Genomic DNA, 6,358 nt, shown 5'->3' with positions numbered 1-6,358 from the left:
ATTAATGCCCTCTTTCTTTCTTTCTTTTTTATTTTTATTTATTTTGAGAGAGGGATAGAGAGCAAGTGGGGGGAGGGACAGACAGAGAGGGAGACAGAATTCCAAGCAGGCTCTGTGCTGTCAGCACAGAGCCCCACTGAGGGCTTGATCTCGCCAACTGTGAGATCATGACCTGACCCGAAATCAAGAGTCGGACACTCAATCAACTGAGTCACCCAGGTGCCCCATGCCTTTCTTGACTTGATGAAATCAGGACTGAGGAAAACGCAGGATTTGCATACCACCGCTGCCACTGCCCTGGGCAATTTTCAACAGAGGAAATCCAAAGTGGGACTGAGAGAGTACAGCTTCTGGAATCAGTACACTCCCTCACAAAGTGACCACTGCAAAGGGATAACACTCCTTGTGATGGATAACAATATATCTACTAAGGTAAGAATCAATTTATAGGCACATTTCACGTTTCTTGTATTTTAAGTATTTCATCTCTCTATTTGCTAGTTCTTTTCTCTGGTTTTCACCAATCATAAGTTCAAACAAATTATTTCATTTTGGTCCCACTCAACCTTTTTATGTTTAGGTTCTGCTCTGTCCACTTTTATGGAAGTTACAGATTTCTTTAACGATGGTGTTTACATAAGCTGTAATTAAAACTTTTTCAAATTCTTAGAAGTACTTTTGCCACAGTACATACTAAAAATTTTTTTGTTCTGGGTTTTTTACCCTTTGTTTTCATACCATATTTTTATTTCACACACATAGTGCCAATGTTTTCATCTGTTCAAACTGGCGATGATATAAGGCACTTTTTAATTCTTCTGAATAATAAAATTCTCAGTGAATTCAATTCTCACTGAATAATAAAAACAATCAATTATAGGGTACTGGATGATACAGAGGAGTATGCAGAGATTTTTGTTGTTGTTAATTATGCTCTAAAAAAACTTTGTGCATTCAGCTAGTCCTGGTGGTAAAATTATATATTTTAGTTTTTTCTTACAAATGATCTTATTGTTGAATAAAAAATCTGTCTTAATGCATGTATAAAACTGAGTTATATATTTTATCAAAATCATAACAATTGTGGATTTAGGAATAGAAGGATGAACATTGCTTTACATTTTTATTTCTATACACTTTTCAACTCAATCATTTCTTAGATCACTTTAATAAAAGTGTATAATTTTATCTATCAAAATTCATTGAAAAATATCTCTCAACTTCTTTTTTCTTGTATGCCTTATATACCTAACATAGGTATAAAATAACCCTATCTTTTATGTAAATATTAATTTACCTATCTGCTCCATTCATTTCCATGACAATTTATATTCCATAATTCCACATACATTTCTTAGTAAAGAACAGATAATGACAGAGTAAATAGGGTGGGGAATGTATAGCTTGACATCTAGAAGGGAAATTTGATTCATCTGATTTCCATGTTGTGGAAAATATTTGGTCTGTCTCCCAGTGTCTCTGGTTCTTTTTCCAGGCACAAGAGGTTGGGGCATAAAAGTGGAAAGGGATTGTATTTCCATGGCTCCTTGAGGTTCAGTGTGATCTTGTGACTCCTTCTGCCAACAAAATGTGAGTAGAGGTGCCATGTGATGTTTTGGGACTGAAGTACTTCATTACCCATGTGAGAGTGCCCAGTGCACTCTTTTCCTGCTTTGTGACTGGGTGCTATGACTCTGCAAACTGGTCCCCCATACATCGAGAGCAAGGAGAGATGATGAGGAAGACCACTCCAGATTGGTAGGTGGAAGCTTGTTTTTTGTTTTTGTTTTTTTTTTTAACTTTCTTTTGAGAAGGAGAGAAAGAGACTGTGCCTGCGAAGGCAAGTTGTGGAGGGGCAGAGAGAGGGAAAGAATCCTGGGCAAGCTCCTCATTGTCAGTGTAGGGCCACATGCGGGGGCTCAAATCCAGGAACCATGAGATCATGACCTGAGCTGAAGTGGGACGCTTAACTGACTAAGCCACCCAGGTGCCCTGGTGGCGGTTTTAATAAGCAAGGGAACTTGCTTAGGAGTCTTGTCTTCTGCCACTGCTGCAAGATGAGCAGATCTCTGCACCTACTGGCCAGAATCTTAGAAGTTTAGTCAGAGCCTTAACTGGATTCAGTTGGGTTTACTACCCACGTGCTCTCAATAACACATTACTCTCTCGAGGCTGTGTTTTTGGAAACTGCTCCCTCTGTGGGAAAGGTGGGCAGAACGCACACTCCAAGGACAGGGGAGGGAAAGAGGTGGTTCTGACTGCCTTGCCCAGCTCGTGGGTTAACCGGTGGTTGATGACCTCCCTCAACAATGAGATGAAAGCCGTCAGCAAAGCTGAGACCATGCCTTCAGGACAGACAGTGGAGGACTTTGGGTGAGTAACACTTCTGTTGTGTTAAACCCTTGATATTTTAGTATTTTATGTTACCACATAAAATACCGCATTTTATGCTAGCCAATCCTGACTGATATACGTGGATGCCATTTTTGTTTTTAATATGTACCTTAACTGGCAGTCACTCGAATTTTTCCCATACATACGTTTGACTGGTTTTTGATAATCAACTGTCTCTTTTTCGAAGAAGTGTGAAGCTTGTGAGCCATCTGGCTTTTCACTTGTACCTTCTCCAGTGAAATGCACTAGACATAGTGTCCAGCTACAATGCTTCTTAATCTGTTTTTGCTGGCTCTAACAAGAAAAAATTTTTTAAGCAATAGGGAGGACATTTTCTCATTTATTTGATTTTACAGAGGAACACAATACGCTATAGCAATAGTGAGTGGGATGCCAACCAGATAGCAGAAAAGAACTTTGGAACTGCTGAAAAATTGCAAATCATTAGGAAACAGCATGCTTGTCTAGCTTTGATAAGAATGAGTGAGGATTTGACATTCCCTCTTTTTCTAGAAATCATTGTTCTTGAATAAATAAGATGAGTGAAGAAGTACTAGTTTTGATGTGCAGACTTCCTTAAAATTCTCTTTCCTTGGGCGCTTATATTATTCCATTATAATCTATGTACTAAAGTGCCCTCTGGAACTAAGAATTCAAGATACTTTATGGAGGAGGAGGGGGACATGGTGGTTCATTTAACTTGAATTCTTATGAGCTATTTGGAAATCTTAGTCTGGCATTCCCCAGGCAAGGAAGGGATAATTTCTGTTGGAGAATAGGGCCATTTGAACATTCTGCAGGGAAAAAAAAAAAAAAAAAGTCCATTTATAAAATACATTTAATCCATTTATAAAACACATTCATCCAAAACACATTCATTTAGGGTCTAAATGAGGCTTGAATTGATCCAGCAAAGAATGCACAGGAGTCGCAGCACCAGGTCTCAAATGCAGAGTGCTGGGCAGTGTTTGAATCTGCGGGTGGTGTCATTATGCATTGTAAGCATCATGATGGCACCTGCTCATTAGGAATTCATCGTGTGCTCATGTGGCTATAATGTGCTTCCATTTGTATTCAGAAACGATTTAGCATTGGAGACTTAAAAGTCATTTGATCAATCTTGTGTGGAGCTCTTGTTTTTACTCCAGGCAAATTAATGTGAAGATCATTGTAACATATTAAACAGATTTAATTGTTCATTGATCAAGCAGTAACTGAAATGCACAGACTTTAAGATGTAATATTTCCTCAAATTTTGAAGGTGTAAAAAAACGCAATTTTCCTAGTTAGACTGAGTGACAAAGACAGAGGAAGATGAATATTGACATATATGGAAAACTTATTAACTCCTTTTTTTTTTTTTTTTGACATGAGGTTACTTTGCTTTAGGAATACAGAGGGTATATTATATATGTATCATTCGGTAATAAAGTCATAGTTTCTTATACAGTAAGTCAAGCAATGGTTTATTTGCAGATTAGTATTTTGCTTTCTTTTAATGAATTTTTAATGATTCTAAAAGGTGCTGCAAGATGTTGAACTTGGGAATTTCATATCTGTTCCCGTCTTTGCCAAGCTGTAGGAAGCCATCAAAACTCTTCCTCTCTCTTTCCCTGCTCGTGCTCTCTCTCTCTCAAAATAAATAAATAAACTAAAAAAAAAAAAAAAAAAAAAAAAACCACATAGGAAGTAATGATGGGAACTGGGCTTTTGTGAAATTTGCCATGTTGTGGAATAGAAAAAGCACTATTTTCAGAAAAGAGGCTGAAGGACAGGAAAAAAGGGGAAATCCCTCCTCTCTCAAACTTACTACATTCAAGTGTTGCCACGTAGAATTTTTCTTTTTTTTTTAATTTTTTTAAAATGTTTATTTTTTTAGAGAAAGAGGGGAGGGGTGAGCAGGGGATGCAGAAGGGCAGAGGCAGAGAGAGAGGGAGACACAGAACTCGAAGTGGGCTCCAGGCTCCACACTGTCAGCACAGAGCCTGATGTGGGGCTTGAACTCATGAACTGTGAGATCATGACCTGAGCCAAAGTTGGAAGCTTAACCCACTGAGCCACCCAGGCATTCCTGGAATTTTTCTAAACCGTCTTGTTTTATGAATAAGAATATGGTCATTATCGATAGATTCTATTTCATCTTAGAATTTTAATAATTCCAAAATTCAGAGGTTTTCTCAGATTAAGGAAAGCCTCTCAAATCTTTCTTCTTGCTGGTATTTATAATCTTAGATTTTTATATTTTGTGCAAGAATCCAGAGAAAGTGAGAATATGAATCAAAGGCAGTTTTATACAAACACAGGCCAGGCAACATATCATGTGAGGAGCGAGGGCTGGCAATATTTCTGACTGTGATATTGGAACAAACATCTAAAAATCACCTGTGGAATTGCAACCTTTTGGAAGAGGTCATTATGATGACCTAGTACAATCCCCTCATTTTACAGGTGAAGAAACTGGAACCTAGTTATCAAATTAAAAAGTATCTTTACTGTCAAGATTGCACAGAAAGAAAAGTGAACAACCTAACAATTCGAAAATTTGATAGATAGTATAACTCTAAATACTCCGGTGGAACTATTTTAAGGTCCTGTACTTATTTTAGGTTTTCTTATTCTTACTTTACATGTTTACCCTAAAAGAAACTAGAGTCCGGAGTGAGTCCGGAGTGAATGTTCAAGATTGAAACAAGCATGCAGCTTTATTCATTCATTTAGTTATTAAAAATTGTCTTCTGAGAACAAATAGAAGGCTAGGTGCTGTTCTAGATGCTGGAGAGATAGCGGTGCTTATGTAAACAAAAAGTTCAGCCCTCGTAGGGAAAGCCGGACAATAAATAATAAACATTATATATAAGTTGGAAGATAGAAGGTGAGTGTGCTATGGGAAATAATAGAGAAGAGTGAGGGGGATTGGAAGCACGGGGTGGGAGTTAGTGTGAAAGCAGGTTGCAACCTTAGATATGGCGGTCAAGGTGGAACTTAGGGAAGGTGACGTATAAACAAATGTCTGAAGGCAGGGAAGGAGTTAGCCACGCGGAAATCTGGTGGAAGAGCATTCCAGGCAGAGGAAACAGCTAGCACAAATTTCTAAGGTGAGATTGTACTCAGTTAATTAGAGACATAGCAAAGAAATCAGTGTGGGGTGGAGTAAAAAAAAAATGGGGAGCAGATGAGGAGAGGGTCAGACCATGTGGGGCCATATAGAGAATTTGGTTCACTGTGAATTAATAGGTTTGCCTGGAAGGGTGGCATGATATGGTATGGTTTTCTTAAATGTGTATTTATTTTAGAGTGAGAGAGAGACAGAGAAAGCAAGCATGCGTGAGTGGGGGAGGGGCAAAGAGCGAGGGAGACCCAGAATCTGAAGAGTTTCCAGGCTCTGAGCTGTCAGCACAGAGCCTGACAAAGGGCTCAAATTCATGAACCGCAAGATCATGACCTGAGCTGAAGTCAGAGGCTCAACTGACTGAGCCATCCAGGAACCTCTGGTATGATGTTTTTAAAAGATCATTTTGACTGTGTTGATGAGAACCTCATCTTTTTTTATTTATTTATTTGGAGACAGTACCAGCAGGGGAGGGGCAGACAGAGAGGGAGAGAGAATCCCAAGCAGACTCCGTGCTATCAGTGCAGAGCCCAACTGGGAGCTTGATGTCACAACTGTGAGATCATGACCTGGGCCGAAATCAAGAGTTGGATGCTTGACTGACTGGGCCACCCAGGCACCCTGAGAATAGCCTCTTCTTGTGGAGCTTTATCTTCACATATAGGCTTCCTCGAAACCTATTTTCTTTGAGCTCTTTTATTTTGTTCCTCTGTCACCAATGCTTTCTCTTGATGACAAAGACTCGGAGTCCTTCATGACTCTTCTCAATTCAAGGCTCCTTCTAGTCCCAGACCAGCAAAACATTTTCTGATCTGTTCTGAGGAGGACTCCACACCTGTCTGACTTCCAGCTTTG

Source organism: Puma concolor, chromosome B1, assembly GCF_028749965.1.
Source record: "Puma concolor isolate L17-30 chromosome B1, mPumCon1.1.hap2, whole genome shotgun sequence".
Lineage (NCBI taxonomy): Eukaryota > Metazoa > Chordata > Mammalia > Carnivora > Felidae > Puma > Puma concolor.
This window is presented reverse-complemented; position numbering follows the sequence as displayed.